Source organism: Zootoca vivipara, chromosome 13 (assembly GCF_963506605.1).
Source record: "Zootoca vivipara chromosome 13, rZooViv1.1, whole genome shotgun sequence".
NCBI lineage: Eukaryota > Metazoa > Chordata > Lepidosauria > Squamata > Lacertidae > Zootoca > Zootoca vivipara.
This window is the reverse complement of record NC_083288.1, coordinates 49262112-49269243: the sequence shown is the minus strand read 5'-3', so window position 1 is coordinate 49269243 and position 7132 is coordinate 49262112. Positions and strand designations below refer to the sequence as shown.

At 46.3% G+C, this 7132-nt stretch overlaps 1 non-coding gene across 1 annotated transcript; it reads right to left on the bottom strand.

Annotated features, from left to right (window-relative positions):
• Window positions 1–6752: 6752 nt before the first annotated feature.
• Window positions 6753–6858, bottom strand: LOC118079122 (U6 spliceosomal RNA). The gene has a single exon (XR_004691804.2). It is a non-coding gene; the product is annotated as a U6 spliceosomal RNA (small nuclear RNA).
• Between the last annotated feature and the right edge of the window lie 274 nt (window positions 6859–7132).

The following is a 7132-nucleotide window of genomic DNA, read 5'->3' as shown; positions in this document are numbered from 1 at the left end:
TTGTTTATTAATATCCTTCCTAACTTGCACTAGCAACAGGTAGGTAGCCGTGTTGGTCTGCCATAGTCGAAACAAAATTTTAAAAAATCCTTCCAGTAGGTATCTGAAGAAGTGTGCATGCACACGAAAGCTCATACCAATGACAAACTTAGTTGGTCTCTAAGGCAGCGTTTCTCAACCGCTGTTCTGCGGCACACTAGTGGTGTGCCGCGACGTGCGGCGACGAGAAGGGCGATTTGCATTGTCACGTGCCTGGCGGCCGCCAATAATCACCACTGACCTGCCGGAAAGGAAGCCGGCCGGGTCACGACGCGGAGCGAGCGCAGCTCTCAACAGCCACCACCACGGGAGGGTGGTTTTAGACAAACTTAAAGAAGCTGGCTGGATGAGCTCAACCTGAAACTTGCTGAGCAAAGGATTGTGCTGGCAGAGAAATCAGCGGCTTGTGAAGCCTTATTACAGGAGATTGCAACCAACACAGCAATTGGCAAGTGTTTCTTACAGTCATAATTATATAGTCAATATAGGGCGGCACAGAGTTAAATTTTTTAACTTTTTTAATGGTGGTGTGCCTCGTGATTTTTTTCATGGAACAAGTGTGCCTTGGCCCAAAAAAGGTTGAGAAACACTGCTCTAAGGTGCTACTGGAAGTTTTTTTTTTATTTTGTTGCGCTAGCAAGTTCCTTTCCTTAGCAGAGTTTACATTCCCCTTCTGACGCACAGCAGAAAGCTAGTTGCAAACTCATGTGAGTTCCTTAAGACAATACGCATTTCAACCTGGCTTGTTCAGATTGAAATGTGTTCTAATATTTGCCTGGTAAGACCCCCTGAATCCCTCCTAAAAGAATAAAGACACCACAGTCATATTCATAAGCAATAAAAAGAAAGTTTACTCACGATCAGGCAGAGCACAGTGTGATCCCTGAAAGCAGGCTTAAGGCTTAAAGTTACAAACTTATACTAACAGGTTTACCCCATAAGGGAGATGACCTGAGGAACTGCTTGGCTGGCAGCCAGCAGTTCATTCCAGGAAGTTCTCACGATGAATAGAAGATGGAAAAGAGGGAGAGTGACAGCATGCCTTGTCTTTTTACCAGGTCTGGAAAGGTCACGCCCACCCACTAGTCACATGCAAGGAAGGATGCTCCAGGCCAGGAGGAACATGAAGTTTCGATTGGCTGGACCAAACATCCCCTTGCATGTCCACTCTAGGAAAACAAGGAATGTTGTATTTGACTGCCCCCAGTGGATTACATCCCACACCAGGGAACTACAATTAATGTTTTACATTGTTCTTAACTTGTTTAGTCGTGTCCGACTCTTCGTGACCCCATGGACCAGAGCACGCCAGGCACTCCTGTCTTGCACTGCCTCCCGCAGTTTGGTCAAACTCATGTTCGTAGCTTCGAGAACACTGTCCAACCATCTCGTCCTCTGTTGTCCCCTTCTCCTAGTGCCCTCAATCTTTCCCAACATCGGGGTCTTCTCCAGGGAGTCTTCTCTTCTCATGAGGTGGCCAAAATATTGGAGCCTCAGCTTCAGGAGCTGTCCTTCCAGTGAGCACTCAGGGCTGATTTCCTTCAGAATGGATAGGTTTGATCTTCTTGCAGTCCATGGGACTCTCAAAAGTCTCCTCCAGCACCAGAATTCAAAAGCATCAATTCTTCGGCGATCAGCCTTCTTTATGGTCCAGCTCTCACTTCCATACATCACTACTGGGAAAACCATAGCTTTAACTATACAGACCTTTGTAGGCAGGGTGATGTTGTAGGCAAGGTGTTCTTAACTAGGTACTCTTTATTGATAATTTTGATATTTCCTTTAAACTAGAGTATGGTCAAGCTTTTGCTACAAGTCAAGCAAAGAGAAATTTTCTTAACTAATCAAAGAAGTATATGTCTGACATCAGAAGAAAGGGTGGCATCTAAATGCAAATAAATACGTTTACGTTTGAGCTGAGGGTTCTCAGCATGTTGCATTGAAATCCGCTTCTCAATGCGTGTGTTTTCACATTTCCGAGTTAAATTCTAACGTGACTTCTTTAAACTGTACTTGGGGAAGAGGGGGGGGGGCAGAAGCTTCTCAAAGGAGTTTGGCAGGCTGGAAGTAGCTAAGACCAGCTTCCCAGAGCAGGAGCAGCAGTAAGATAGGACTGGAAATGGAGACTTTGAAGAGGAATTATCCCCCTCCTCCATCCCTTCCCCTCCCCCACTATCACCTTTCAAAAGCAGTGGAACCGGGAGCCACATGAAGCCATCATTTGATGCGTCAACACCACCTCTTATTCTTGATTCTTCGCTGCGGAGGCAACACCACTTGCCTATCAATATGATTTCATTATTGTGAAACTCGCTGAAAAGCAGCAAACAAATATTGTAAAATAAATTAAAACACATCCACACACACGAGAAAAATGCCATTTATTGATTTTTGTCTTTCTGCTCCCTATCTCGAGTTAACCAGCAGCTCTCTGCTCACAATGTTGGGGTTTGTGCCCAAACTTGGCTTTTTGTGTTGGTAGATAATAGAACTGGTAGGTTTTATTAGACGGTGGTGGGTGGAGGAACCAGCTGAGGGGCCTTCAAGGGACACTGACTTGGCAAAGAGTTTGTGGCTTTGGTGACAGGTTTGTGACCTCTCCCTTTTCTCTGTACTTTTTAATTTGTTTATTTATTTATTTATACATACATACATACATACATACATACATACATGCATACATACATACTTTTCAAGTTTATACAATTCACTAGTTTTATACATTTCACCAATTTTACATTCCAAAACTTGACTTCCTTCCCCCTTTTTCTACGGTTCCTTAACTTTGTTTTTAATATATTCTGCATATCTAAATTATCTTAATTTACTCATTCATTCATCTTCTTTAAATATATACTCTTATAAAACTGCAGGTTGTTACAATAATCCTGCCAGTGTTTGTATCTGTTTATGATTTATCTGTAAATATTCAATAAACCATTCCCGTTGTTTATTTTTTAAAAATTGTTACCTTGATTTCTTATTTTTACGGTAAGTTTTGCCATTTCTGCACAATCCGTAAGTTTTTTTGTATCCATTCTGCCTTTGCTGGGACTTCTGCTTCTTTCCATTGGGGGGCAAGTAACATTTTTGCTGCTATAGTAGCATACATTTTAGGTAGTTCTGTCTATAATTCCAAAAACAAAAGTTTCTATTTTTATTTTTTTTGAACAAAGGTTATTTTAAACACCCTGTTCATTTCATTATATATCATTTCCTTTTCTCTGTACTAGGATGGGGAAATCCCCATCTTTCTCTCTCTATCTATCTCTCTCTCTATCTCTCTCTCTCTCTCCTTTCTCACTCCTTTTCTCCTCTCTCCTTTCCTTCCAATCTCCCGATCATCCTTTGGCTATCCCAGTGTTTCTCCACCTTTTTTGGGCCACGGCACACTTGTTCCATGAAAAAAATCACGAGGCACACCACCATTAAAAAAGTTAAAAAATTTAACTCTGTGCTGCCCTATATTGACTATAGGAAGGAGGAAATTAATCTCCCTCCCGCCGCCCCATGGGAGGGGAGAAGCCTTCAGACCCCCAATTCTCCTCTCCCGCGGCCCGAAGTGGTACAGTCCAGGCAAGGCTCTGCCTGCCCCCGGATTACAAGGGCGCACGCACTTCCAGGGGAACTGCGGGGCGGCTCAAAAGTGAAAGGTTACCTTGGCTGCTGCTTGCGAGTAATTCCGGACTGTGAAGCCCAGCGTCCGCCGCGCAGCCATGGCGAAGGACGGACAAAGGAGGCAGGGGAGGCGGAGCAACCTCAATGCGGCTTAAGGGGGGCCGGCGGCGGATCTGGAGCGCGCCTCCCTAGGGGGCCTCCTTAGACTCTAAAACCACCCTCCAGTCGTTTGCACTGAGCTTTGGGAAAGAGGAGGAGAAATATTGCTTTCCAGCGGGCGAGTGTTGTTTATTGGCGGCTGCCAGGCACGTGACAATGTAAATCGCCCTTCTCGTCGCCGCACGTCGCGGCACACCAGCCAGTGTCTCGCGGCACACTAGTGTGCTGCGGAACAGCGGTTGAGAAACGCTGGGCTATCCATCTATGCAGGTAGAGCTGACGTCTGCTCTTCCCTTCTCGCATCCTGCTGCACATTGTTCCATTTGGGTTGCTTCAAGAAGTCTGACCACAGAGAAAGACAGGCGATGGCACAGCCAGATCAGATGTGGTTAGCAGTTCCTAGATGGAGCGGGATAAAGCTTGTGGTCATGGCTAAAGCCTATAGGTTGAGTTCTGCACACAGCTCAGGGTGTGTGTGTCCACAACGTGCTGGAGGGGAGGGTGTGATGTTGTGCTTCCTGTCTTTAGTCTTTGCTTGGAGAAGACAGACTTTGGCAAGGCCGATTCATTGTCTCTCTTCGGACAGAAACCAGAGTGAGGGTGGATCTTGGGGCTCCAGCCGTGGATGTTCTTCCAGGGATACAGACTGAGCATGAAGTCCGCTGCTTTGATGACAGGTTGGTGACCTCTCTGCCCACCTCAGATGGGAAACTTGCCATCTGTCTCACATTCACACTACATCTCTCCTTTGTTCTTCACTTCCAGTCTGTCTCCAGATCCTCCTCGGGAGATCAGCCCATTCAGGTAAAGTGGATTTCCGTTCTTCTTTCAATCTTTGTGAAAGAAGCAGCTCTAAGGGAGGTAGGAGTGTCACGTTTTGCATGATTGGATGGATGGTGACTAGCAGATTGAGGTTGAATCCTGACAAGACAGAAGTACTGTTTTGGGGGGACAGGGGACGGGCAGGTGTGGAGGACTCCCTGGTCCTGAATGGGGTAACCGAAGGACCAGGTGCGCAGCCTGGGAGTCATTTTTGGACTCACAGCTGTCCATGGAGGCAGGTCAATTCTGTGTCCAGGGCAGCTTTCTCCCAGCTCCATCTGGTACGCAGGATGAGACCCTCCCTGCCCGCAGACCGTCTCGCCAGAGTGGTGCATGCTCTGGTTATCTCCCACTTGGACTACTGCAATGCGCTCTATGTGGGGCTACCTTTGAAGGTGACCCAGAAACTACAACTAATGGGGATGTTATGGACAGGATGAAGAGGACAATTTCAGACCCAGATTATGGTCCCTGCAGAGACTTCATATAGGCATCTTAGCAGCAGTAACACTGGTGAGCTGCAGTTTCGGGAGAAAAATATAACAATCCATATTTCATGTATACTGTTCCAAAGCTTATCCTGCAGGGGACGTGAATTTATTTTTGAAATCACGCCTTGAAATGAACCTGGAGCTGCTTCAGAGGGGCTCCTGAACACATGTCCGCCTGTAGAGACCACTTGTCTGCTCCTTGTCTCCTGGCAAAATAGGAGAAAGAGATGACCGTGTGTGTGTGTGTGTGTGTGTGTGTGTGTGTCATCCTTTTCCCCACTCTGAAACTTCTCCCTTCCTTACAAATCCTGAACAGGACAAGGAGGCTCCTGTTGCGGGAAGAACACGGCAATTAACTCCTAGGCACACACTGCAACATTTTGTTGCAGGCCACCCTGGTCTCTTCCCCTGCCAAACTTGGGCGGTCTTACATTTTGCAGTTTGAAGGGAAATGGGACACCCCCAAATAAGGCTCGCTTCTTATTCCTTATCTATTTATTTGCTTCTCAGGCCACCTCCCCCCTCCGTTCTTCTCTGTGTCCCCAAAGCCTTACACCTACAGCAGTGGGGAGTTGGTGAACCTCACCTGCTCTGCTCCTGAAAACCTTCTCATGTCAAGGGTTCTCTTTCGGAAGGACCGATGGCTGTTGTATGACTACAGGCCCCCTTCTCCTCTGGCCTCCTTCATGTACACGAGGCGCTTGTTGTTTCCTCAAGACAGCGCGGACTATCTTTGCACGTACAAAGCTGCGGAATTTAGCCAGAACATCTCATCCCCAGAAAGCAGCAGGATCAGGATTTCAGTGAGAGGTGAGGCCTTAAAAATGTGTAGTTCTCTTGGAAGGCAAAGGGGAAGGCTGCCCTAGAATGTCCCCACTTCAATCCCCATTGTCTCCTGGTAGGTCTGGGAAACTCTCCTGCCTGAAGACCTGGGGAGAGATGCTTCCAGGCAGTGTAGACAATGCAGAGATAGCTGGACCACTGGCCTGACGTGGTGATAAGGCAGCGGGTGACGTTCTTAGATGCCAGGGTTACCTCGGAAGTGGAAACCTTGTTGATATTGGCTCAGACTGCAATGTGGGTCGTCTGTCTTTGTTTTTTGGACAATGTTTCTGTAACCCTTATTCAAGCATTACTACTACTCATGAGTAAGAAACCATGCAAGGGGCCTGGGGGCATGCTGGAAAGCTCTGACACATCACCTTCATACCATTCACCTTTTTTATAATAATTTTTATTGGTTTTATATTCACAGGGGAAAAAATCAAATAAAAAAATTCAGAATTCTCGGACTTCCATCCTCCCTTTTGTGGAGTCCGCAAATAACCATTTTCACTGCATATCATATTATCCTCCATTTGTCCATAGATCTCTATTTTCTCCTATAGTTCTTTTCACATTACAAGTGTTGTTTCAATCTTGAGAATGTTTTTAACCGTTTACAGCAGGCATCCCCAAACTTCGGCCCTCCAGATGTTTTGGACTACAATTCCCATCTTCCCTGACCACTGGTCCTGTTAGCTAGGGATCATGGGAGTTGTAGGCCAAAACATCTGGAGGGCCGCAGTTTGGAGGTGCCTGGTTTACAGTGTTCTGCCAAATATATAACAGATGTTTCCCAGAAAAAAGATCGAACGCTTCACGAATTTGCGTGTCCTCCTTGCGCAGGGCCATGCTAATATTCTCTGCATCGTTCCAATTTTAGTATATGTACTGCCAAAGCGAGCACCACCCTCGTACCATTGATCGATGGCGAAGGTCTGAAGTGGGGAGCTTCTGCTATTGTACCAGTGAAGACTCCAAATGCAATTTAGGAGATGGGATGGCTTACACATGACATGAGTAGAATAGATCCCCAAACGGGGATCAAGAGTTTAGCCAGCTAACATTTACCTTCCCGGACACTGAACATTTCCCCTGAATATTGTGCAACACATGCGCCTGATCATGAACCCACGACTCTCTGTTGACAAACCTGCCTGGATGAACACGGTTTAGTTATG